The sequence below is a fragment of the Cololabis saira genome, chromosome 20, assembly GCF_033807715.1.
Source record: "Cololabis saira isolate AMF1-May2022 chromosome 20, fColSai1.1, whole genome shotgun sequence".
Taxonomy (NCBI): Eukaryota; Metazoa; Chordata; class Actinopteri; order Beloniformes; family Belonidae; genus Cololabis; species Cololabis saira.
The window spans coordinates 7,785,011-7,811,011 of record NC_084606.1 but is presented as its reverse complement, the minus strand read 5'-3'; the positions used below and the strand labels follow the sequence as shown (position 1 = coordinate 7,811,011).

General features: G+C 44.8%; 21 non-coding genes across 21 annotated transcripts; 5 read left to right on the top strand and 16 right to left on the bottom strand.

The window, feature by feature from the left end:
- Positions 1-233: 233 nt before the first annotated feature.
- Positions 234-306, bottom strand: trnak-cuu (transfer RNA lysine (anticodon CUU)). Its single transcript has one exon. It is a non-coding gene; the product is annotated as a tRNA-Lys (tRNA).
- Positions 307-1,528: 1,222 nt separating this feature from the next.
- Positions 1,529-1,610, bottom strand: trnas-cga (transfer RNA serine (anticodon CGA)). Its single transcript has one exon. It is a non-coding gene; the product is annotated as a tRNA-Ser (tRNA).
- Positions 1,611-1,811: 201 nt separating this feature from the next.
- Positions 1,812-1,883, bottom strand: trnaw-cca (transfer RNA tryptophan (anticodon CCA)). Its single transcript has one exon. It is a non-coding gene; the product is annotated as a tRNA-Trp (tRNA).
- A 1,086-nt stretch (positions 1,884-2,969) lies between these two features.
- On the bottom strand, positions 2,970-3,041 carry trnae-uuc (transfer RNA glutamic acid (anticodon UUC)). Its single transcript has one exon. It is a non-coding gene; the product is annotated as a tRNA-Glu (tRNA).
- Positions 3,042-3,577: 536 nt separating this feature from the next.
- trnar-acg (transfer RNA arginine (anticodon ACG)) lies at positions 3,578-3,650 on the top strand. The gene has a single exon. It is a non-coding gene; the product is annotated as a tRNA-Arg (tRNA).
- A 1,158-nt stretch (positions 3,651-4,808) lies between these two features.
- trnak-cuu (transfer RNA lysine (anticodon CUU)) lies at positions 4,809-4,881 on the bottom strand. The gene has a single exon. It is a non-coding gene; the product is annotated as a tRNA-Lys (tRNA).
- A 1,221-nt stretch (positions 4,882-6,102) lies between these two features.
- Positions 6,103-6,184, bottom strand: trnas-cga (transfer RNA serine (anticodon CGA)). Its single transcript has one exon. It is a non-coding gene; the product is annotated as a tRNA-Ser (tRNA).
- A 201-nt stretch (positions 6,185-6,385) lies between these two features.
- Positions 6,386-6,457, bottom strand: trnaw-cca (transfer RNA tryptophan (anticodon CCA)). Its single transcript has one exon. It is a non-coding gene; the product is annotated as a tRNA-Trp (tRNA).
- Positions 6,458-7,891: 1,434 nt separating this feature from the next.
- Positions 7,892-7,973, bottom strand: trnas-uga (transfer RNA serine (anticodon UGA)). The gene has a single exon. It is a non-coding gene; the product is annotated as a tRNA-Ser (tRNA).
- A 143-nt stretch (positions 7,974-8,116) lies between these two features.
- trnar-acg (transfer RNA arginine (anticodon ACG)) lies at positions 8,117-8,189 on the top strand. Its single transcript has one exon. It is a non-coding gene; the product is annotated as a tRNA-Arg (tRNA).
- A 3,718-nt stretch (positions 8,190-11,907) lies between these two features.
- Positions 11,908-11,989, bottom strand: trnas-cga (transfer RNA serine (anticodon CGA)). Its single transcript has one exon. It is a non-coding gene; the product is annotated as a tRNA-Ser (tRNA).
- A 201-nt stretch (positions 11,990-12,190) lies between these two features.
- Positions 12,191-12,262, bottom strand: trnaw-cca (transfer RNA tryptophan (anticodon CCA)). Its single transcript has one exon. It is a non-coding gene; the product is annotated as a tRNA-Trp (tRNA).
- Positions 12,263-13,691: 1,429 nt separating this feature from the next.
- trnas-uga (transfer RNA serine (anticodon UGA)) lies at positions 13,692-13,773 on the bottom strand. The gene has a single exon. It is a non-coding gene; the product is annotated as a tRNA-Ser (tRNA).
- Positions 13,774-13,915: 142 nt separating this feature from the next.
- Positions 13,916-13,988, top strand: trnar-acg (transfer RNA arginine (anticodon ACG)). The gene has a single exon. It is a non-coding gene; the product is annotated as a tRNA-Arg (tRNA).
- A 374-nt stretch (positions 13,989-14,362) lies between these two features.
- On the top strand, positions 14,363-14,434 carry trnah-gug (transfer RNA histidin (anticodon GUG)). Its single transcript has one exon. It is a non-coding gene; the product is annotated as a tRNA-His (tRNA).
- Positions 14,435-14,729: 295 nt separating this feature from the next.
- On the top strand, positions 14,730-14,818 carry trnay-gua (transfer RNA tyrosine (anticodon GUA)). The gene is given in 2 exon segments: positions 14,730-14,766; positions 14,783-14,818. It is a non-coding gene; the product is annotated as a tRNA-Tyr (tRNA).
- A 1,100-nt stretch (positions 14,819-15,918) lies between these two features.
- Positions 15,919-15,991, bottom strand: trnak-cuu (transfer RNA lysine (anticodon CUU)). Its single transcript has one exon. It is a non-coding gene; the product is annotated as a tRNA-Lys (tRNA).
- A 2,056-nt stretch (positions 15,992-18,047) lies between these two features.
- trnak-cuu (transfer RNA lysine (anticodon CUU)) lies at positions 18,048-18,120 on the bottom strand. Its single transcript has one exon. It is a non-coding gene; the product is annotated as a tRNA-Lys (tRNA).
- A 985-nt stretch (positions 18,121-19,105) lies between these two features.
- trnak-cuu (transfer RNA lysine (anticodon CUU)) lies at positions 19,106-19,178 on the bottom strand. The gene has a single exon. It is a non-coding gene; the product is annotated as a tRNA-Lys (tRNA).
- Positions 19,179-19,878: 700 nt separating this feature from the next.
- trnak-cuu (transfer RNA lysine (anticodon CUU)) lies at positions 19,879-19,951 on the bottom strand. Its single transcript has one exon. It is a non-coding gene; the product is annotated as a tRNA-Lys (tRNA).
- Positions 19,952-20,951: 1,000 nt separating this feature from the next.
- trnak-cuu (transfer RNA lysine (anticodon CUU)) lies at positions 20,952-21,024 on the bottom strand. Its single transcript has one exon. It is a non-coding gene; the product is annotated as a tRNA-Lys (tRNA).
- Positions 21,025-26,001: the final 4,977 nt, after the last annotated feature.

Here is a 26,001-nt window from a genome sequence, read left to right as displayed (position 1 = left end):
TACATGCATCAGATACGTAGTCATAATTACAAATTCTTACATGTTATCGTCGTCAACGGCAAATCAATGAAATTATTTCACCTAACCCTGGAATGTCATCAGACATGTGATGTCATTGATGATGTCACCAGTCTCAGCCAGTAAAATCCATGACAGCAGTGGAGGTGATTCCTTTCTGCTCACCTTCAACCTGGACTCTACACTTCAAACAAACTTCATAAATGTGACTGCAGCGCCCAACGTGGGGCTCGAACCCACGACCCTGAGATTAAGAGTCTCATGCTCTACCGACTGAGCTAGCCGGGCTTCAGATGCTAGCAAATAAGAACAATAATCGAAAAGTGTCTGTAATGTGAGGTTTTATCAGTGTTTCGGAGAAACCAGTTTTCCGTCTGGACTCCTCTGGACACCACCCAGACAGTTGAAGGACAACATGTGACTAAACTAGTGATTTTCTAGTTTTTCGCAATTGTAGATGCTCACAAATTGGCTATTTCGGAGGTGTCCATTTTTTAGGAGTTGGTGCAGTTGGAAGCCAACTACCTGGTAATGATGTCACCTACTCTCGTCCACTTGGCATTATGAGACAACGGGAGCGCATTTCAAGTTCAGCTGGACTACGTCAAAATCTGTGTAGACCTGGCGGTTATCAGGTTGCTATGCTCCTCAAGATAGCCTATAGCTAGCTAGTGCAAAATGTCCCACTATCTATGTCTCTACATACCTGTCTAGATGGTTTTGTATAAGATTAAGGGGGAATAGAAACTAAATGATAATTTAGTCCTAAAATGACAACATGAAGATGTTTCTGTTGTTTATTTTGACGATAAAAACAGGAAGCTGCCAGTAGATGTGCTAAGTGTTGCATCAGATACATAGTTGTGAATAGCAACTCTGTCATTTAGCCTTGGAATGTCATCAAAGACATGTGATGTCACTGAGGATGTCACAAAGACTTATGGAGGGTATACATAGCACTCCTTAAAGTTAGGATTTTTTTTATTCACATTATTAACAGAAATAGGGAAATAATTCTGCCAAGGGAACATGAAAACATGATGACCTAAGTAGGTCAGTCTTGGAGTATAGAGCAGAAACATTTCTGATGTTACTGCACTCTGTGTGAGATTGGGATGGTTTCCGTGGACACTGCAGAATGTTAAGCAAAATGTTTGCGTTTCAATATAAACAGCAGAGGGCCGCTGTTGCTACATTTGTTAACGTGCACATGTTATCATCGTCATCGGCAAATTAATTACATGCATCAGATACATTGTCATAATTACCAATTCTTTCATCTAACCCTGGAATGTCATCAGACATGTGATGTCATTGATGATGTCACCATTCTCAGCCAGTAAAATCCATCTCAGTGACCACAACAGCAGTGGAGGTGATTGCTTTCTGCTCACCTTCAACCTGGACTCTACACTTTAAACAAATTTCATAAATGTGACTTCAGCACCCAATGTGGGGCTCGAACCCACACCCCTGAGATTAGGATTAAGATTAACATTCATACATGAATCGTTGTTGGCAGGAGTTCAACCTGCACGGGTAATCCCCAACGGATTTCGAGTCCATCGCCTTAACCACTCGGCCACAACAACCACTCCAAAATGTGTGAATTTGCAGAATCAGATAAACAAATGCAATCCCTTTTATTTAAAGATTGTTCCTCCTTTCTTCAAGGCAGGTGATTGTGCAGACTTTAATAATTCCCGATACATATCAAAGTTTTCTGTTGCAGATAAAGTTTGTATGGTTGGTAAACTTGTAAGGATGGATAAAACAAAATGGAAAGTTCATTATGACCCTGATGTGAGTTGAACACATAACCTTCTGATCTGGAGTCAGACGCGCTACCATTGCGCCACAGAGCCTTTTCTAATATTCTCTGAGGTTGTACACCAATCTGATCATAGCGGGCACCACTTCCAAACCAAATAACTTCCGTCTTGTTTTCATGAAGCTTCATCCATGTTTTAAAGTCCCTGAGACAGTCCATCAAGGGGTTCAGTGGGTTACTATGATGCAGAGAAAAATAGATGTAAAATATATGAGATGTTCTACACTTGGAGCTTTGTTCATTTATTTATTTTTAATAACAAGGGGCGTGGACAAGGTGGGAGCATGCAGAACCTCGCAAACTCACCTGGGAAGAACTCTGGAGAGCTGAACCTCTGCGCACAAAGTTCCTCATTCAATCAGTGTCCTCCCAAGCCCGGCCAACCTGCACACCTGGGGCCTGGCAGATACGCCTGAGTGCAAGTTGTGCCAGAGGAGGGGCACCATGGAGCACATTCTGAGCTGCTGCCCAAAGGCGTTAGGAGAGGGGCGGTATCGCTGGGGCCACGACCAAGTTCTAAAATCCTTGGCGGATTCCATCTGCACAGCGATACAGAACAGCAAGACCCAGGTCGCCCCGAAGCAGTCAATCACGTTTGTTAGAGCTGGGCAGAATGCAAAACACCAGCCAAACTCTGCAGGAGGACTCCTCGCTACCGCTCGTGACTGGCAGCTCCAAGTTGACCTGGGAAGGAAACTCAAGTTCCCAGCTAGCATAGCTGCCACTTCACTCCCCCCAGATATGGTATTAACTTTGGAGTCCACCAAGCAAGTGGTCCTGCTGGAACTGACTGTCCCCTTGGAGGGCCGGATTGGTGAGGCCAATGAGCGCAAGAGCGCCAAATACTCTGAGCTCACCACAGAGTGCCGGAGCAATGGCTGGAGAGCCCGCTGCGAGCCAGTTGAAATTGAGCGCAGAGGTTTCCCAGGACATTCACTCCAGAGAGTGCTCAAACTCCTTGGAGTTACAGGACTGCAGTTGAGGAGAGCCACCAAGATAATCCTCAAGGCCACAGAAAAGGCCTCGCGGTGCTGTGGATCCGTAGGGGGGAACTGTGGTGCACTACTTGGACACAAGCCGGGGATTGATCACCCCCGGCTGGGGGAGAAATAGACATTTCTTCCCTGACCGGGAATTGAACCCGGACCGTGGTGGTGAAAGCACCAAATCCTAGCCATTAGACCATCAGGGACACATGTGACATCATGACAACTTCACTGCAATTTCACTGCATCGCCAGTGAGTGTCGCCAACAGAAAAAACTTTACAAATGTGCATATGCCAGAATTGATCGGTGCATGAAGCACCACAACTTTCTACATTCAAGTCACTTTCTGAACATCAGACCGTGCGCGTACAGACATTTTGTAAATGAGGCCCCTGATGGATGAGTTATAAATCACAGTCTTGTCTGAGGTTAAGACACCGTACATTCAACAAGCCTTTTGTTCCCCATTAAGCGTTGTTGGCAGGATTTGAACCTGCGCGGGTAATCCCCAATGGATTTCAAGTCCATCGCCTTAACCACTGTAGAACCAGTAAAACAGGTATCCTTAGGTCGCTGGTTCAACTCCGGCTCGAAGGACTGGCTTTATTTTTCATCTGCCCAGAGCGGGATTCTATTTCACTGCTGTACCCAGCTATGGCTCTGCCATCTACTGTGGATGTGACATCTGAGTCGTTGCAACACGTGTGTTTCCACATGTTTCCACATGTTACCATAAAAGAGGGCTAGTGGCGCAATGGATAACGCGTCTGAGTACGGATCAGAAGATTCTAGGTTCAACCCCTGGCTAGCTCAAAAAATCCTAATCTTTAATATTATCCCAGTCACAACCTTGGTAGTGTACACGTTTCTTCTTCTCTGTCATTTATTTATTTACTTGCTTTTTTCATTTGTCTCTGTGTATGCCCGGAAACGTACACTTCAAAGGTGCCGCAGGATAGGCCGTCTTCCATAATGTTTCCAAAGCTGCCCCCGGCTCACGCATTATTTTTGTCTTTCATGGGACCTCTTTTATTCAATCTATTTAATCTCATTAGAGGCAAATGCCCTTACCTGACGACAGGGGCGCCACACCTCCACACACACTTCTTCCAACCTCACACCGTGTAAACTGACATAACTGCAGAAACCGAGCACATATCTAAAGCTGGGTACATTTATCCGTTCAAGCTGTGATCGTATAGTGGTGAGTACTCTGCGTTGTGGCCCCAGCAACCCCGGTTCGAATCCGGGTCACAGCACCCCTGTGGCAGCCAGAGAGCTTCTCAAACTTTTGGAAAAAGAAAGAAAAAGGTGCCACGGCCACAACAAAATCCACTAGGGTGTTTGGATCAGATTTTCACACCATTAACACTTCAATTGATTGGGGTGGGGAAAGGGGGTGCTACGGCCCAGGCACTTAGCCAAGGACAATGGACTCTGCCAGTGGTAAGGACCCGGCAAGGGAGACAATAATTAATTTAAAATGTTTCCTTTTCATAGTTTCAGGCCTTGGTAGAAGAATACACAAGTCATGGAGCTGTCAACATGCACCCTCCTTCGATAGTTCAGTTGGTAGAGCGGAGTACTGTAGAACCAGCAAAATGTCGCTAGTTCAACTCCGGCTCGAAGGACTGCTGTTAGTTTCCATGTGCCCAGTGCGGGACTCTATTTCATCACTGTACTCGGCTTTGGCCATTTGGTAATGTGCACATGTTAACCTTGTCATCGGCAAATCAATTACATGCATCAGATACGTAGTCATAATTACAAATTCTTACATGTTATCGTCGTCAACGGCAAAACAATGAAATTATTTCACCTAACCCTGGAATGTCATCAGACATGTGATGTCATTGATGATGTCACCAGTCTCAGCCAGTAAAATCCATAACAGCAGTGGAGGCGATTCCTTTCTGCTCACCTTCAACCTGGACTCTACACTTCAAACAAACTTCATAAATGGGACTGCAGCGCCCAACGTGGGGCTCGAACCCACGACCCTGAGATTAAGAGTCTCATGCTCTACCGACTGAGCTAGCCGGGCTTCAGATGCTAGTAAATAAGAACAATAATCGAAAAGTGTCTGTAATGTGAGGTTTTATCAGTGTTTCAGAGAAACCAGTTTTCCGTCTGGACTCCTCTGGACACCACCCAGACAGTTGAAGGACAACATGTGACTAAACTAGTGATTTTCAGGTTTTCGCAATTGTAGATGCTCACAAATTGGCTATTTTGGAGGTGTCCATTTTTTAGGAGTTGGTGCAGTTGGAAGCCAACTACCTGGTGATGATGTCACCTACTCTCGTCCACTTGGCATTATGAGACAACGGGAGCGCATTTCAAGTTCAGCTGGACTACGTCAAAATCTGTGTAGACCTGGCGGTTATCAGGTTGCTATGCTCCTCAAGATAGCCTATAGCTAGCTAGTGCAAAATGTCCCACTATCTATGTCTCTACATACCTGTCTAGATGGTTTTGTATAAGATTAAGGGGGAATAGAAACGAAATGATAATTTAGTCCTAAAATGACAACATGAAGATGTTTCTGTTGTTTATTTTGACGATAAAAACAGGAAGCTGCCAGTAGATGTGCTAAGTGTTGCATCAGATACATAGTTGTGAATAGCAACTCTGTCATTTAGCCTTGGAATGTCATCAAAGACATGTGATGTCACTGAGGATGTCACAAAGACTTATGGAGGGTATACATAGCACTCCTTAAAGTTAGGATTTTTTTTATTCACATTATTAACAGAAATAGGGAAATAATTCTGCCAAGGGAACATGAAAACATGATGACCTAAGTAGGTCAGTCTTGGAGTATAGAGCAGAAACATTTCTGATGTTACTGCACTGTGTGTGAGATTGGGATGGTTTCCATGGACACTGCAGAATGTTAAGCAAAATGTTTGCGTTTCAATATAAACAGCAGAGGGCCGCTGTTGCTACATTTGTTAACGTGCACATGTTATCATCGTCATCGGCAAATTAATTACATGCATCAGATACATTGTCATAATTACCAATTCTTTCATCTAACCCTGGAATGTCATCAGACATGTGATGTCATTGATGATGTCACCATTCTCAGCCAGTAAAATCCATCTCAGTGACCACAACAGCAGTGGAGGTGATTGCTTTCTGCTCACCTTCAACCTGGACTCTACACTTTAAACAAATTTCATAAATGTAACTTCAGCACCCAATGTGGGGCTCGAACCCACACCCCTGAGATTAGGATTAAGATTAACATTCATACATGAATCGTTGTTGGCAGGATTTCAACCTGCACGGGTAATCCCCAACGGATTTCGAGTCCATCGCCTTAACCACTCGGCCACAACAACCACTCCAAAATGTGTGAATTTGCAGAATCAGATAAACAAATGCAATCCCTTTTATTTAAAGATTGTTCCTCCTTTCTTCAAGGCAGGTGATTGTGCAGACTTTAATAATTCCCGATACATATCAAAGTTTTCTGTTGCAGATAAAGTTTGTATGGTTGGTAAACTTGTAAGGATGGATAAAACAAAATTGAAAGTTCATTATGACCCTGATGTGAGTTGAACACATAACCTTCTGATCTGGAGTCAGACGCGCTACCATTGCGCCACAGAGCCTTTTCTAATATTCTCTGAGGTTGTACACCAATCTGATCATAGCGGGCACCACTTCCAAACCAAATAACTTCCGTCTTGTTTTCATGAAGCTTCATCCATGTTTTAAAGTCCCTGAGACAGTCCATCAAGGGGTTCAGTGGGTTACTATGATGCAGAGAAAAATAGATGTAAAATATATGAGATGTTCTACACTTGGAGCTTTGTTCATTTATTTATTTTTAATAACAAGGGGCGTGGACAAGGTGGGAGCATGCAGAACCTCGCAAACTCACCTGGGAAGAACTCTGGAGAGCTGAACCTCTGCGCACAAAGTTCCTCATTCAATCAGTGTACGACGTCCTCCCAAGCCCGGCCAACCTGCACACCTGGGGCCTGGCAGATACGCCTGAGTGCAAGTTGTGCCAGAGGAGGGGCACCATGGAGCACATTCTGAGCTGCTGCCCAAAGGCGTTAGGAGAGGGGCGGTATCGCTGGCGCCACGACCAAGTTCTAAAATCCTTGGCGGATTCCATCTGCACAGCGATACAGAACAGCAAGACCCAGGTCGCCCCGAAGCAGTCAATCACGTTTGTTAGAGCTGGGCAGAATGCAAAACACCAGCCAAACTCCGCAGGAGGACTCCTCGCTACCGCTCGTGACTGGCAGCTCCAAGTTGACCTGGGAAGGAAACTCAAGTTCCCAGCTAGCATAGCTGCCACTTCACTCCCCCCAGATATGGTATTAACTTTGGAGTCCACCAAGCAAGTGGTCCTGCTGGAACTGACTGTCCCCTTGGAGGGCCGGATTGGTGAGGCCAATGAGCGCAAGAGGGCCAAATACTCTGAGCTCACCACAGAGTGCCGGAGCAATGGCTGGAGAGCCCGCTGCGAGCCAGTTGAAATTGAGCGCAGAGGTTTCCCAGGACATTCACTCCAGAGAGTGCTCAAACTCCTTGGAGTTACAGGACTGCAGTTGAGGAGAGCCACCAAGAAAATCCTCGAGGCCACAGAAAAGGCCTCGCGGTGCTGTGGATCCGTAGGGGGGGATCTGTGGTGCACTACTTGGACACAAGCCGGGGATTGATCACCCCCGGCTGGGGGAGAAATAGACATTTCTTCTCTGACCGGGAATTGAACCCGGACCGTGGTGGTGAAAGCACCAAATCCTAGCCATTAGACCATCAGGGACACATGTGACATCATGACAACTTCACTGCAATTTCACTGCATCGCCAGTGAGTGTCGCCAACAGAAAAAACTTTACAAATGTGCATACACCAGAATTGATCGGTGCATGAAGCACCACAACTTTCTACATTCAAGTCACTTTCTGAACATCAGACCGTGCACGTACAGACATTTTGTAAATGAGGCCCCTGATGGATGAGTTATAAATCACAGTCTTGTCTGAGGTTAAGACATCGTACATTTAACAAGCGTTTTGTTCCCCATTAAGCGTTGTTGGCAGGATTTGAACCTGCGCGGGTAATCCCCAATGGATTTCAAGTCCATCGCCTTAACCACTCGGCCACAACAACCACTCTAAAAGGTGTGAATCTGCAGAATCAGATAAATCAGATTGATCCTGCTTTCGTCAAGGCAGGTGATTGTGCAGACTTGCATAATCTGAGTCGTTGCAACACGTGTGTTTCCACATGTTTCCACATGTCACCATAAAAGAGGGCTAGTGGCGCAATGGATAACGCGTCTGAGTACGGATCAGAAGATTCTAGGTTCAACTCCTGGCTAGCTCAAAAAATCCTAATCTTTAATATTATCCCAGTCACAACCTTGGTAGTGTACACGTTTCTTCTTCTCTGTCATTTATTTATTTACTTGCTTTTTTCATTTGTCTCTGTGTATGCCCGGAAACGTACACTTCAAAGGTGCCGCAGGATAGGCCGTCTTCCATAATGTTTCCAAAGCTGCCCCCGGCTCACGCATTATTTTTGTCTTTCATGGGACCTCTTTTATTCATTCTCTTCCTTCCTCATATCTCATTAGAGGCAAATGCCCTTACCTGACGACAGGGGGGGTGCTACGGCCCAGACACTTAGCCAAGGACAATGGACTCTGCCAGTGGTAAGGACCCGGCAAGGGAGACAATAATTAATTTAAAATGTTCCCTTGAAGGGGGCTGGACCCTCCACTACTCTGGAGTTGCCCAGGGTGAGAGGCGGCGGGCTGGTGTGGGCTTGGTTATAGCCCCCCAGCTCAGCCGCCATGTGTTGGAGTTCACCCCGGTGAACGAGAGGGTCGCTTCCCTGCGCCTTCGGGTCGGGGATAGGTCTCTCACTGTTGTTTGTGCCTACGGGCCGAACAGCAGTGGGGAGTACCCGGCCTTCTTGGAGTCCCTGGGAGGAGTACTTGATGGTGCTCCAACTGGGGACTCCATTGTTCTACTGGGGGACTTCAACGCTCACGTGGGCAATGACAGTGATACCTGGAGAGGCGTGATTGGGAGGAACGGCCTCCCCGATCTGAACCCGAGCGGTGTTTTGTTGTTGGACTTCTGTGCGAGTCGCAGTTTGTCCATCACGAACACCATGTTCAGGCATAAGGGTGTCCATCAGTGCACGTGGCACCAGGACACCCTAGGCCGGAGGTCAATGATCGACTTTGTTGTCGTTTCATCTGACCTTCGGCCGCATGTCTTGGACACTCGGGTGAAGAGAGGGTCTGAGCTGTCAACTGATCACCACCTGGTGGTGAGTTGGATGCGCTGGCGGAGGAGGAGGTTGGACAGACCGGGCAGACCCAAACGGATTGTGAGGGTCTGTTGGGAACGTCTGGCTGAGCCCTCTGTCAGGGACATCTTCAACTCCCACCTCCGGGAGAGCTTCTCTCGGATCCCGGGGGAGGCGGGGGACATTGAGTCCGAGTGGACCATGTTCTCTGCCTCCATTGTCGGCGCGGCGGCTCGAAGCTGTGGACGCAAGGTCTCCGGTGCCTGTCGTGGCGACCTAGAACCCGGTGGTGGACACCGGAAGTACAGGATGCCGTCAGACTGAAGAAGGAGTCCTACCGGGCTATGTTGGCCGGTGGGACTCCTGACGCAGTAGATAGGTACCGGCAGGCCAAGCGGGCCGCGGCTCGGGCAGTCTTGGAGGCAAAAACTCGGGTCTGGGAGGAGTTCGGGGAGGCCATGGAGGAGGACTTTCGGTCGGCCTCGAGGAAATTCTGGAGGACCGTTCGGCGCCTCAGAAGGGGGAAGCAGTACTCTGCCGGCACCATTTATGGTGCTGGTGGGGAGCTGTTGACCTCGACTGGGGACATTGTCGGACGGTGGAAGGAATACTTTGAGGATCTCCTTAACCCGACTGACATGCCTTCCACTGAGGAAGCAGAGGGTTGGGGCTCGGAGGCGTGCTCATCCATCACCCAAGCCGAGGTCACCGAGGTGGTTCGTAAGCTCCTCGGTGGCCGGGCACCAGGGGTGGATGAGATTCGCCCTGAGTACCTCAAGTCTCTGGATGTCGTAGGGCTGTCTTGGCTGACACGCCTCTGCGACATTGCATGGAGGAAGGGGACAGTACCGCTGGGGTGGCAAACCGGGGTGGTGGTCCCTCTGTTTAAAAAGGGGGACCGGAGAGTGTGTTCCAACTACAGGGGGATCACACTTCTCAGCCTCCCGGGGAAAGTCTACGCCAGGGTACTGGAGAGGAGATTACGGCCGATAGTCGAACCTCGGATTCAGGAGGAACAATGCGGTTTTCGTCCCGGTCGTGGAACACTGGACCAGCTCTATACCCTCCGCAGGGTGCTCGAGGGTTCATGGGAATTTGCCCAACCAGTCTACATGTGTTTTGTGGATCTGGAGAAGGCATTTGACCGTGTCCCTCGTGCCATTCTGTGGGGGGTGCTGAGTGAGTATGGAGTCCGGGGCCCTCTACTAAGGGCTGTCCGGTCTCTGTATGATCGAAGCAGGAGTCTGGTTCGCATTGCCGGCAGTAAGTCAGACTTGTTCCCGGTGCATGTTGGACTCCGGCAGGGCTGCCCTTTGTCACCGGTCCTGTTCATAATTTTTATGGACAGGATTTCTAGGCGCAGCCAGGGGCCGGAGGGGATCCGGTTTGGGAACCTCAGGATTTCATCTCTGCTTTTTGCAGATGATGTTGTCCTGTTGGCTTCATCAGACCGGGACCTCCAGCATGTGCTGGGGCGGTTTGCGGCCGAGTGCGACGCGGCAGGGATGAGAATCAGCACCTCCAAGACCGAGGCCATGGTTCTCGACCGGAAAAGGGTGGCATGCCTTCTCCGGGTGGGTGGAGAAGTCCTGCCTCAGGTGGAGGAGTTCAAGTATCTCGGGGTCTTGTTCACGAGTGAGGGAACAATGGAGCGTGAGATTGACAGGCGGATCGGTGCAGCGTCCTCAGTAATGCGGTCGATGTACTGGACCGTCGTGGTAAAGAGGGAGCTGAGTCGAAAGGCGAAGCTCTCGATTTACCGGTCAATCTACGCCCCTACCCTCACCTATGGTCATGAACTTTGGGTAGTGACCGAAAGGACAAGATCGCGGATACAAGCGGCCGAGATGAGTTTCCTCCGCAGGGTGGCTGGACGCTCCCTTAGAGATAGGGTGAGGAGTTCGGTCACCCGGGAGGAGCTCGGAGTCGAGCCGCTACTCCTCCACATTGAGAGGAGTCAGCTGAGGTGGCTTGGGCATCTGTACCGGATGCCTCCTGGACGCCTCCCTAGGGAGGTGTTCCAGGCATGTCCCACCGGGAGGAGACCCCGGGGAAGACCCAGGACACGCTGGAGAGACTATGTCTCTCGGCTGGCCTGGGAACGCCTCGGACTCCCCCCGGAAGAGCTGGAGGAAGTGTCTGGGGTGAGGGAAGTCTGGGCATCCCTGCTGAGGCTGCTGCCCCCGCGACCCGGTAACGGATAAAGCGGGAGAAGATGAGTGATGAGATGAGTGTTTCCTTTTCCCAGTTTAAGGCCTTGGTAGAAGAATACACGAGTCATGGAGCTGTCAACATGCATCCTCCTTCGATAGTTCAGTTGGTAGAGCGGAGTACTGTAGAACCAGCAAAATGTCGCTAGTTCAACTCCGGCTCGAAGGACTGCTGTTAGTTTCCATGTGCCCAGTGCGGGACTCTATTTCATCACTGTACTCGGCTTTGGCCATTTGGTAACGTGCACATGTTATCCTCGTCATCGGCAAATCAATTACATGCATCAGATACGTAGTCATAATTACAAATTCTTACATGTTATCGTCGTCAACGGCATATCAATGAAATTATTTCACCTAACCCTGGAATGTCATCAGACATGTGATGTCATTGATGATGTCACCAGTCTCAGCCAGTAAAATCCATGACAGCAGTGGAGGTGATTCCTTTCTGCTCACCTTCAACCTGGACTCTACACTTCAAACAAACTTCATAAATGTGACTGCAGCGCCCAACGTGGGGCTCGAACCCACACCCCTGAGATTAGGATTAAGATTAACATTCATACATGAATCGTTGTTGGCAGGATTTCAACCTGCACGGGTAATCTCCAACGGATTTCGAGTCCATCGCCTTAACCACTCGGCCACAACAACCACTCCAAAATGTGTGAATTTGCAGAATCAGATAAACAAATGCAATTCCTTTTATTTAAAGATTGTTCCTCCTTTCTTCAAGGCAGGTGATTGTGCAGACTTTAATAATTCCCGATACATATCAAAGTTTTCTGTTGCAGATAAAGTTTGTATGGTTGGTAAACTTGTAAGGATGGATAAAACAAAATTGAAAGTTCATTATGACCCTGATGTGAGTTGAACACATAACCTTCTGATCTGGAGTCAGACGCGCTACCATTGCGCCACAGAGCCTTTTCTAATATTTCCTGAGGTTGTACACCAATCTGATCCTAGCGGGCACCACTTCCAAACCAAATAACTTCCGTCTTGTTTTCATGAAGCTTCATCCATGTTTTAAAGTCCCTGAGACAGTCCATCAAGGGGTTCAGTGGGTTACTATGATGCAGAGAAAAATAGATGTAAAATATACGAGATGTTCTACACTTGGAGCTTTGTTCATTTATTTATTTTTAATAACAAGGGGCGTGGACAAGGTGGGAGCATGCAGAACCTCGCAAACTCACCTGGGAAGAACTCTGGAGAGCTGAACCTCCGCGCACAAAGTTCCTCATTCAATCAGTGTCCTCCCAAGCCCGGCCAACCTGCACACCTGGGGCCTGGCAGATACGCCTGAGTGCAAGTTGTGCCAGAGGAGGGGCACCATGGAGCACATTCTGAGCTGCTGCCCAAAGGCGTTAGGAGAGGGGCGGTATCGCTGGCGCCACGACCAAGTTCTAAAATCCTTGGCGGATTCCATCTGCACAGCGATACAGAACAGCAAGACCCAGGTCGCCCCGAAGCAGTCAATCACGTTTGTTAGAGCTGGGCAGAATGCAAAACACCAGCCAAACTCCGCAGGAGGACTCCTCGCTACCGCTCGTGACTGGCAGCTCCTGGCAGTTGACCTGGGAAGGAAACTCAAGTTCCCAGCTAGCATAGCTGCCACTTCACTCCCCCCAGATATGGTATTAACTTTGGAGTCCACCAAGCAAGTGGTCCTGCTGGAACTGACTGTCCCTTTGGAGGGCCGGATTGGTGAGGCCAATGAGCGCAAGAGGGCCAAATACTCTGAGCTCACCACAGAGTGCCGGAGCAATGGCTGGAGAGCCCGCTGCGAGCCAGTTGAAATTGAGCGCAGAGGTTTCCCAGGACATTCACTCCAGAGAGTGCTCAAACTCCTTGGAGTTACAGGACTGCAGTTGAGGAGAGCCACCAAGAAAATCCTCGAGGCCACAGAAAAGGCCTCGCGGTGCTGTGGATCCGTAGGGGGGATCTGTGGTGCACTACTTGGACACAAGCCGGGGATTGATCACCCCCGGTTGGGGGAGAAATAGACATTTCTTCCCTGACCGGGAATTCAACCCGGACCGTGGTGGTGAAAGCACCAAATCCTAGCCATTAGACCATCAGGGACACATGTGACATCATGACAACTTCACTGCAATTTCACTGCATCGCCAGTGAGTGTCGCCAACAGAAAAAACTTTACAAATGTGCATACGCCAGAATTGATCGGTGCATGAAGCACCACAACTTTCTACATTCAAGTCACTTTCTGAACAACAGACCGTGCGCGTACAGACATTTTGTAAATGAGGCCCCTGATGGATGAGTTATAAATCACAGTCTTGTCTGAAGTTAAGACATCTTACATTTAACAAGCCTTTTGTTCCCCATTAAGCGTTGTTGGCAGGATTTGAACCTGCGCGGGTAATCCCCAATGGATTTCAAGTCCATCGCCTTAACCACTCGGCCACAACAACCACTCTAAAAGGTGTGAATCTGCAGAATCAGATAAATCAGATTGATCCTGCTTTCTTCAAGGCAGGTGATTGTGCAGCTTGCATAATCTGAGTCGTTGCAACACGTGTGTTTCCACATGTTTCCACATGTCACCATAAAACAGGGCTAGTGGCGCAATGGATAACGCGTCTGAGTACGGATCAGAAGATTCTAGGTTCAACTCCTGGCTAGCTCAAAAATTCCTAATCTTTAATATTATCCCAGTCACAACCTTGGTAGTGTACACGTTTCTTCTTCTCTGTCATTTATTTATTTACTTGCTTTTTTCATTTGTCTCTGTGTATGCCCAGAAACGTACACTTCAAAGGTGCCGCAGGATAGGCCGTCTTCCATAATGTTTCCAAAGCTGCCCCCGGCTCACGCATTATTTTTGTCTTTCATGGGACCTCTTTTATTCAATCTATTTAATCTCATTAGAGGCAAATGCTCTTACCTGACGACAGGGGCGCCACACCTCCACACACACTTCTTCCAACCTCACACCGTGTAAACTGACATAACTGCAGAAACCGAGCACATATCTAAAGCTGGGTACATGTCTCCGTTCAAGCTGTGATCGTATAGTGGTGAGTACTCTGCGTTGTGGCCGCAGCAACCCCGGTTCGAATCCGGGTCACAGCACAGCTGTGGCAGCCAGAGAGCTTCTCAAACTTTTGGAAAAAGAAAGAAAAATGTGCCACGGCCACAACAAAATCCACTAGGGTGTTTGGATCAGATTTTCACACCATTCACACTTCAATTGATTGGGGTGGGGAAAGGGGGTGCTACGGCCCAGGCACTTAACCAAGGACAATGGACTCTGCCAGTGGTAAGGACCCGGCAAGGGAGACCATAATTAATTTAAAATGTTTCCTTTTCCCAGTTTAAGGCCTTGGTAGAAGAATACACAAGTCATGGAGCTGTCAACATGCATCCTCCTTCGATAGCTCAGTTGGTAGAGCGGAGGACTGTAGAACCAGTAAAACAGGTATCCTTAGGTCGCTGGTTCAACTCCGGCTCGAAGGACTGGCTTTATTTTTCATCTGCCCAGAGCGGGATTCTATTTCACTGCTGTACCCAGCTATGGCTCTGCCATCTACTGTGGATGGGACATCTGAGTCGTTGCAACACGTGTGTTTCCACATGTTTCCACATGTTACCATAAAAGACGGCTAGTGGCGCAATGGATAACGCGTCTGAGTACGGATCAGAAGATTCTAGGTTCAACTCCTGGCTAGCTCAAAAAATCCTAATCTTTAATATTATCCCAGTCACAACCTTGGTAGTGTACACGTTTCTTCTTCTCTGTCATTTATTTATTTACTTGCTTTTTTCATTTGTCTCTGTGTATGCCCGGAAACGTACACTTCAAAGGTGCCGCAGGATAGGCCGTCTTCCATAATGTTTCCAAAGCTTCCCCCGGCTCACGCATTATTTTTGTCTTTCATGGGACCTCTTTTATTCAATCTATTTAATCTCATTAGAGGCAAATGCCCTTACCTGACGACAGGGGCGCCACACCTCCACACACACTTCTTCCAACCTCACACCGTGTAAACTGACATAACTGCAGAAACCGAGCACATATCTAAAGCTGGGTACATGTATCCGTTCAAGCTGTGATCGTATAGTGGTGAGTACTCTGCGTTGTGGCCGCAGCAACCCCGGTTCGAATCCGGATCACAGCACCCCTGTGGCAGCCAGAGAGCTTCTCAAACTTTTGGAAAAAGAAAGAAAAAGGTGCCACGGCCACAACAAAATCCACTAGGGTGTTTGGATCAGATTTTCACACCATTCACACTTCAATTGATTGGGGTGGGGAAAGGGGGTGCTATGGCCCAGGCACTTAGCCAAGGACAATGGACTCTGCCAGTGGTAAGGACCCGGCAAGGGAGACAATAATTAATTTAAAATGTTTCCTTTTCCTAGTTTCAGGCCTTGGTAGAAGAATACACAAGTCATGGAGCTGTCAACATGCACCCTCCTTCGATAGTTCAGTTGGATGTCATTGATGATGTCACCAGTCTCAGCCAGTAAAATCCATGACAGCAGTGGAGGTGATTCCTTTCTGCTCACCTTCAACCTGGACTCTACACTTCAAACAAACTTCATAAATGTGACTGCAGCGCCCAACGTGGGGCTCAAACCCACGACCCTGAGATTAAGAGTCTCATGCTCTACCGACTGAGCTAGCCGGGCTTCAGATGCTAGCAGATAAGAACAATAATCGAAAAGTGTCTGTAATGTGAGGTTTTATCAGTGTTTCAGAGAAACCAGTTTTCCGTCTGGACTCCTCTGGACACCACCCAGACAGTTGAAGGACAACATGTGACTAAACTAGTGATTTTCTAGTTTTTCGCAATTGTAGATGCTCACAAATTGGCTATTTTGGAGGTGTCCATCTTTTAGGAGTTGGTGCAGTTGGAAGCCAACTACCTGGTGATGATGTCACCTACTCTCGTCCACTTGGCATTATGAGACAACGGGAGCGCATTTCAAGTTCAGCTGGACTACGTCAAAATCTGTGTAGACCTGGCGGTTATCAGGTTGCTATGCTCCTCAAGATAGCCTATAGCTAGCTAGTGCAAAATGTCCCACTATCTATGTCTCTACATACCTGTCTAGATGGTTTTGTATAAGATTAAGGGGGAATAGAAACTAAATGATAATTTAGTCCTAAAATGACAACATGAAGATGTTTCTGTTGTTTATTTTGACGATAAAAACAGGAAGCTGCCAGTAGATGTGCTAAGTGTTGCATCAGATACATAGTTGTGAATAGCAACTCTGTCATTTAGCCTTGGAATGTCATCAAAGACATGTGATGTCACTGAGGATGTCACAAAGACTTATGGAGGGTATACATAGCACTCCTTAAAGTTAGGATTTTTTTTATTCACATTATTAACAGAAATAGGGAAATAATTCTGCCAAGGGAACATGAAAACATGATGACCTAAGTAGGTCAGTCTTGGAGTATAGAGCAGAAACATTTCTGATGTTACTGCACTCTTTGTGAGATTGGGATGGTTTCCATGGACACTGCAGAATGTTAAGCAAAATGTTTGCGTTTCAATATAAACAGCAGAGGGCCGCTGTTGCTACATTTGGTAACGTGCACATGTTATCATCGTCATCGGCAAATTAATTACATGCATCAGATAAATTGTCATAATTACCAATTCTTTCATCTAACCCTGGAATGTCATCAGACATGTGATGTCATTGATGATGTCACCATTCTCAGCCAGTAAAATCCATCTCAGTGACCACAACAGCAGTGGAGGTGATTGCTTTCTGCTCACCTTCAACCTGGACTCTACACTTTAAACAAAGAAAAAGAAAGAAAGAAAAAGGTGCCATGGAAAAAGAAAGAAAAAGGTGCCACGGCCACAACAAAATCCACTAGGGTGTTTGGATCAGATTTTCACACCATTCACACTTCAATTGATTGGGGTGGGGAGGGGGGGTGCTACGGCCCAGACACTTAGCCAAGGACAATGGACTCTGCCAGTGGTAAGGACCCAGCAACGGGCGCATAAAGGAGACAATAATTCATTTAAAATGTTTCCTTTTCCTAGTTTCAGGCCTTGGTAGAAGAATACACAAGTCATGGAGCTGTCAACATGCACCCTCCTTCGATAGTTCAGTTGGTAGAGCAGAGTACTGTAGAACCAGCAAAATGTCGCTAGTTCAACTCCGGCTCGAAGGACTGCTGTTAGTTTCCATCTGCCCAGTGCGGGACTCTAGTTCATCACTGTACTCGGCTTTGGCCATTTGGTAACGTGCACATGTTATCCTCGTCATCGGCAAATCAATTACATGCATCAGATACGTAGTCATAATTACAAATTCTTACATGTTATCGTCGTCAACGGCAAATCAATGAAATTATTTCACCTAACCCTGGAATGTCATCAGACATGTGATGTCATTGATTCAATTCAATTCAATTTTATTTATATAGCGTCTAATACAACAGAGTTGTCTCTAGACGCTTTCCAGAGACCCATACCCAGAACATGACCCCCGAGCAGTTATTACATAAACAATGGCAGGTAAAAACTCCCCTAGCGGGAGAAAAACCTTAAGCCAAACAGTGGCAAGGAAAAACTCCCCTTTAGGAGGGAAGAAACCTTGATGATGTCACCAGTCTCAGCCAGTAAAATCAATCACAGCAGTGGAGGTGATTCCTTTCTGCTCACCTTCAACCTGGACTCTACACTTCAAACAAACTTCATAAATGTGCCTTCACCGCCCAACGTGGGGCTCGAACCCACGACCCTGAGATTAAGAGTCTCATGCTCTACCGACTGAGCTAGCCGGGCTTCAGGTGCTAGTAAATAAGTGTCTGAAATTTGAGGATTTATCAGTTTTTTTTCGAGAAACCAGTTTTCCGTCTGGACTCCTCTGGACACCACCCAGACAGTTGAAGGACAACATGTGACTAAACTTGTGACTTTCTAGTTTTTCGCAAGTGTAGATGCTCACAAATTGGCTATTTCGGAGGTGTCCATTTTTTAGGAGTTGGTGCAGTTGGAAGCCAACTACCTGGTGATGATGTCACCTACTCTCGTCCACTTGGCATTATGAGACAACGGGAGCGCATTTCAAGTTCAGCTGGACTACGTCAAAATCTGTGTAGACCTGGCGGTTATCAGGTTGCTATGCTCCTCAAGATAGCCTATAGCTAGCTAGTGCAAAATGTCCCACTATTTATGTCTCTACATACCTGTCTAGATGGTTTTGTATACGATTAAGGGGGAATAGAAACTAAATGATTGAATGAATTGAATCATGATCAATAACCTGCTGCACAGTTTCTGTAGTGTAGTGGTTTTTCGGTTCGTCGCAAATGCAAAAGGTCTCTGGTCTGAGTCTAACAGGCTGGACCTCTGGATCAGGACTGACGAGTGAACAGAACATCCACAGTTTTATCTTAGAAGAACTTCATCAATTAAAGCTTTTTTAGCAGGCCAACGGCAACTGGTGTGTGGAGGAGTCATTTTCATCCTATTGACCTTTGTTCACTTGTATCAGTCATGTATGTCCATTGTACCAAATAGCTGGTCTCTCCATCGGGGAATCGAACCCCAGACCCAGATACTGCCCACTATACTAACATTGTCATAATTAAGAATGATTTAATCTAACCCTGGAATGTCATCAGACATGTGATGTCATTGATGATGTCACCAGTCTCACCGAGTAAAATCCATCTCAGTGACCAGAACAGCAGTGGAGGTGATTCCTTTCTGCTAGCCTTCAACCTGGACTCTACACTTCAAACAAACTTCATAAATGTGCCTTCACCGCCCAACGTGGGGCTCGAACCCACGACCCTGAGATTAAGAGTCTCATGCTCTACCGACTGAGCTAGCCGGGCTTCAGATGCTAGTAAACAAGAACAATAATCGAAAAGTGTCTGAAATTTGAGGTTTTATCAGTTTTTTTTCGAGAAACCAGTTTTGCAAAATGTCCTACTATCTATGTCTCTACATACCTGTCTAGATGGTTTTGTATAAGATTAAGGGGGAATATAAACTAAATGATTGAATGAATTTGAATCATGATCAGTAACCTGCTGCACAGTTTCTGTAGTGTAGTGGTTATTTGGTTTGTCGCAAATGCAAAAGGTCTCTGGTCTGAGTCTAACAGGCTGGACCTCTGGATCAGGACTGACGAGAGAACAGAACATCCACAGTTTTAATCTTAGAAGAACTTCATCAATTAAAGCTTTTTTAGCAGGCCAACGGCAACTGGTGTGTGGAGGAGTCATTTTCATCCTATTGACCTTTGTTCACTTGTATCAGTCATGTATGTCTATTGTACCAAATAGCTGGTCTTTCCATCGGGGAATCGAACCCCAGGCCCAGATACTGCCCACTATACTAACATTGTCATAATTAAGAATTATTTAATCTAACCCTGGAATGTCATCAGACATGTGATGTCATTGATGATGTCACCAGTCTCACCGAGTAAAAGCCATCTCAGTGACCAGAACAGCAGTGGAGGTGATTCCTTTCTGCTAGCCTTCAACCTGGACTCTACACTTCAAACAAACTTCATAAATGTGCCTTCAGCACCCAACGTGGGGCTCGAACCCACGACCCTGAGATTAAGAGTCTCATGCTCTACCGACTGAGCTAGCCGGGCTTCAGATGCTAGTAAATAAGACCAATAATCGAAAAGTGTCCTATAATATGAGGTTTTATCAGTGTTTCAGAGAAACCAGTTTTCTGTCTGGACTCCTCTGGACACCACCCAGACAGTTGAAGGACAACATGTGACTAAACTAGTGATTTTCTAGTTGTTCGCAATTGTAGATGCTCACAAATTGGCTATTTCGGAGGTGTCTATTTTTTAGGAGTTGGTGCAGTTGGAAGCCAACTACCTGGTGATGATGTCACCTACTCTCGTCCACTTGGCATTATGAGACAATTGGAGCACATCTCAAGTTCAGCTTGACTACGTCAAAATCTATGTAGACCTGGCGGTTATCAGGTCTCTATGCTCCTCAAGCTAGCCTATAGCTAGCTAGTGCAAAATGTCCTACTATCTATGTCTCTACATACCTGTCTAGATGGTTTTGTATAAGATTAAGGGGGAATAGAAACTAAATGATTGAATGAATTGAATCATGATCAATAACCTGCTGCACAGTTTCTGTAGTGTAGTGGTTATTTGGTTTGTCGCAAATGCAAAAGGTCTCTGGTCTGAGTCTAACAGGCTGGACCTCTGGATCAGGACTGACGAGAGAACAGAACATCCACAGTTTTATCTTAGAAGAACTTCATCAATTAAAGCTTTTTTAGCAGGCCAACGGCAACTGGTGTGTGGAGGAGTCATTTTCATCCTATTGACCTTTGTTCACTTGTATCAGTCATGTATGTCCATTGTACCAAATAGCTGGTCTCTCCATAGGGGAATCGAACCCCAGACCCAGATACTGCCCACTATACTAACATTGTCATAATTAAGAATTATTTAATCTAACCCTGGAATGTCATCAGACATGTGATGTCATTGATGATGTCACCAGTCTCACCGAGTAAAATCCATCTCAGTGACCAGAACAGCAGTGGAGGTGATTCCTTTCTGTTAGCCTTCAACCTGGACTCTACACTTCAAACAAACTTCATAAATGTGCCTTCAGCGCCCAACGTGGGGCTCCAACCCACGACCCTGAGATTAAGAGTCTCATGCTCTACCGACTGAGCTAGCCGGGCTTCAGATGCTAGTAAATAAGACCAATAATCGAAAAGTGTCCTATAATATGAGGTTGTATCAGTGTTTCAGAGAAACCAGTTTTCTGTCTGGACTCCTCTGGACACCACCCAGACATTTGAAGGACAACATGTGACTAAACTAGTGATTTTCTAGTTGTTCGCAATTGTAGATGCTCACAAATTGGCTATTTCGGAGGTGTCCATTTTTTAGGAGTTGGTGCAGTTGGAAGCCAACTACCTGGTGATGATGTCACCTACTCTCGTCCACTTGAGTAGACCTGGCGGTTATCAGGTTGCTATGCTCCTCAAGCTAGCCTATAGATAGCTAGTGCAAAATGTCCCACTATCTATGTCTCTACATACCTGTCTAGATGGTTTTGTATAAGATTAAGGGGGAATAGAAACTAAATGATTGAATTAATTGAATCATGATCAATAACCTGCTGCACAGTTTCTGTAGTGTAGTGGTTATTTGGTTCGTCGCAAATGCAAAAGGTCTCTGGTCTGAGTCTAACAGGCTGGACCTCAAACCCACAACCCTTAACAGTAATTAAGGGGGAGAGTGTGGAGCGAGTCACAACTTTTAAGTACTTAGGTGTGGTCATCGACAACAAGTTGTCTTTTAATGAGAACACAGATGCTGTGTATAAAAAATCACAACAGTGCTTGCACTTTCTCCGGATGCTTAACCGGTTCGGAGTGTGCAACAAATTAATGACCATGTTCTATCACTCTGTGATTGAAGCTGTCCTGACATTCACCATTATCTCCTGGTTTGGTAGCCTCTCACTAGGGGATAAAAAGGGGCTGGAACACATCGTCAAAGTTGCCAGCAAAATTATTGGTGTTGCCCTCCCTGATTTGCCTACTGTCTTTGGCAGGAGGGTAACATCCAAGGCTCAGGACATCCTACAGTGTCCTGACCATCCTCTCCAGATTCAGATTCAGATTCAGAGAAACTTTATTTATCCCCGAGGGGCATTTTCAAGGCAACTGAGCAGCAAGACATTGAAGTATAAAAAAGGATAATAAAATGAAATAAAATAAACAGATAAGTGGGGTGTGTCTCATATGTACAAGAAATGTGCAAAAAAAAATGTACCAAAAATATATAAATATAAGGATGTCAGAAAGAAATGTACATTAGAGTGACTGTGGTATAAATAAAATATACAGTGTAAAGTAGCAATGTTAAGTAAAGTAAAGTAAACAATGTAACAGGAGTATGGAGTAGTCCGGGGGGGGGGGGGGGGGGGGTCTGTGGATGTGGGGGATGGAGTTTAGCAGCTGGAATTAAAAAGCAGGGTAGCTCCTCCTCTCAGTCCTGCAGGCGACACAGCGCAGGCGCCTCCTGGAGGGGAGCCACTGGAATACGGGATGAAGTATATGTCTTTCGGCTGATGATGTGCCAAACAGGTCAAGAAGAAAGCAACTATTTGACTGAAAAAGAGGTTTTATGCAATGAAAAAAATTGAAAGTCTTCTAGTATGTACCAAATGTTCAAATTATGCAAATAACACAAATGAAAAACAATACATGTTACATATGTCATTATTCATAGAATAATTACATTATTCTTATTCTTATTCTTATTATTAATAATAATAATAATAATAATAATAATAATAATAATAATAATAATAATAATAATAATAATAATAATAATAATAGCTAGTTGAGCCAGAGCAATAACTTTATAAATGAAACAATAAGTGGATCTTTTTATGACTTTAAAAAGTTTTGATCCTTCTTTAGATGTCAGTCAGATGGCCTCATGTTAGAGTTAATGTTTTTGCTGACAAATTGTGTTTGATTTTCACCAAACATGATACTCGACATCATTATCAAACATCTCCACTCTTGTCTAATCCGTCCAAAGGACATTGTTCCTGTCTTGCTAATCGTTCAGATACCAACATGAAACATGCTTCCCAAGTTCTTTGCAGAAATAAGACCTTTTCTCCTGACAAACCTGACAAAATGTTGAACTCCACCAATGTACAATAACCTGGTAGAAACATTGATAACATTTGTATTCACTAGCATTTAACGTACCATGATTGTTTTATTTAATTTGTGTTTCAATTTTTTTTTACATTGTCCTGTTTTGTTTTTGTTTTCCTTTCACTTTTTAAAGTGCTTTATAAATAAACTTGACTTGACTTGACTTGTGATGGCGAAAACAAACACACTGTTGTTTCTCACAAACAAAGAGGGTGTTTGATTAGTCTCTTCTATGTCGTGCATATTTCATATTGAAATTTGAACTTGTCTAAACACAGTACCCAAGCAAATAGTTTTTGCAAGCCACTGTTTGTCTGCAGGACAGAGCCAAACCAGTGGTGAGGGAGGAAATAGGCTCTCAAATATGTGGTCAGTTGGACACTTTAAAAGGAAAACATGCTGGGATTTCTATGATTGTGACAACAACATTTGACTTGTCATTTTAGAGTATCCAACAATTTAAGCCATAACATTAGGGCCAAAGATAGGCATCACTCAGGTAGATGCAAATGTCTGAAAGTCTCTCTATCTTTCAGATTTTTAATATACCCCCTGTCCTGCTTTTTCTGTCAACTTTTTATTAAAAAATGGAATTCATTTAATTTCAATAATGTGGTAATTTCCATGCTGTATGGAAACGAATAAAAAATTATCATCAGTGTCAGAACTGCTTTGCAATTGGATGACAATGTATTGCATTTTGAAAGAAAGAAAGAAAGAAAGAAAGAAAGAAAGAAAGAAAGAAAGAAAGAAAGAAAGAAAGAAAGAAAGAAAGAAAGAAAGAAAGAAAGAAAGAAAGAAAGAAAGAAAGAAAGAAAGAAAGAAAGAAAGAAAGGGAATATTGACCCTCCATGCTTCCCGTGTGCTTGTCTGTATCATAGCAACGGAAGGAGGGGCGGGGCTTCGCGGCGCGGTTTCCATGGACACGGTGATAGTAACTGATCCTTAAAACCTCCCGAGGCTTCGAGGAAAGTTGACAAACAAGGTAAGGTTAAACTTCAATTCAATTTTAGACTTACAAAAAGAGCATACCTTATGTTGTCTCGGTGCCAGACAGATGAACCAGGCGGCTGTGCCCGCTCCCGCGGCCAGAAATCAACATTCTGGCAGGAATCACTTTCTGGCACAACGGTCGTCTTTAGGCTGGCCGTTAATTTCTGTTTTCTCGCCGGTTTGATTAAATAAATGCGATATAGTTTCATTAGCAAAATTGGCTAATCATTAATAATAATTAAAAAAAAAAAAGAAGACGAAAAAGAAATTTCAAAAGAAGAATATTGGAAAAGTAATGTTTTTTTTTCTTTTAAATGTAGTTATGGTACTTTATTCCTTTCGCCATTTACAGTATCCATAATAATGTAGCGTCAGCCAGGACGTGTCGGAAGGACGAGCGAAGCGTTAACCAGTTTAACAGTTTATTACCTGTTACAGAAAGGGTTACTGTTGGTCGTAACCAGTACTGGAGTTGAGGGGGGATGAGATCCAATTCATCCGTTTTTATTTAACGGTCAAAATCCCCCTGTAAAACTGCCATCGCCCCTTTCCTTGTAGTTTCATCAATGAATGTGGTTTTACTGCTATTTCAACATTTAGAGTCATCACCAGAAAAATAACTTATTTGACAATTTTCAAGTTTCAAGTAAATTTTCACTTGAAATAAGTAGGAAAATCTGCCAGTGGGACAATATTTATCTTCTTATTACAAGCAAAAAAATCTTGTTCCACTGGCAGATTTTTCTACTTATTTCAAGTGAAAATCTACTTGAAACAGGTGAAAATTGTTGTTTTTTCCAGTGATGAGTCTTGTTTTAAGTGGAATGAGATTTTTTTTTACTAAAATGAGACATTTTAACTATAAAATAAGACAAATATTCTTGTTAAGATTTTGAGTTTTTGCAGTGATCCATTTTACTTATCCTGTGAAGGACAGAGTCATATTGATAAGTTCAGAAAACAGTTTTTTATTGTTGTGTTTTGATGTATTTGATGTAAGCCCAGTGGATATTTAAAGCTTACAGAAGGCTGCATTTAACTGCTGCTATGTCATTCCTGCAGTATTTCTGCAGGTGTTTTGGTCAGTGCTATTATTTGTAATATATTATATTATTTGTAATCAGCACAAATTATCTGTCCCCATATGATAAAATCCACCATCCCCCCTGAGTTTTTTTTACAACTTGAGTACTGGCCGTAACCACGCCAAAACAACAAAAACCCTGCTGAACTCACTCAACTGACACTCAACTGACGCTCAACTGACGCTCAAAACCTAACATTCAACAGAACATCTGAACATGACAACATTATACAGGAACATTACTGCAGGGTCGCTACAATAATAATCAAAGGTTCTGAAATCAAATCAAAACATATTCTACAAGAAGATCAGGAGACAGTGTACATGGGTCAATGACGTGACGCCTATATTTTCTGAAAAACAGATTTTTTTCAATTCAAAAAAGGTTTAAATGGATAAAAAAAATACCAGATATATGACCTACCTGTCCAACATATGGACTCACTTGAATTTTACAAAATATACTAGTTATTTGGGATTTTGTTGTTGTTTTAAGCATCAAAATGTCATGTGTCCGACCATGACTCTTGTTTTGAAAACTTTTTTTGTAATCACTCTAAATGTATTTAAATCAATCTTCTGCCCTATCTGGCATGATTTCCGAAGTATCTTGTAGTGTGTAAGATTGCAACACATTTGTATTTATATTTCCATCATAATATACTAACAAAGTTTGACTGATGATCCATTTTATGAAATATGTGGTGCGACCATTAAAAAAACAACCATTTTTGTATAATACTGAAAACTTGTCAAAAAATGTCAAGATGTTAAGGAAATTAATTTATTTTAATATGAATCATGGTTGCGCCACATGACCTTTTTTAAGGCTAGTGCCAATTCATCTTGACAAAAAACTAAATTTAAAATTTTTATATGAGTTTTTGTGTACACAA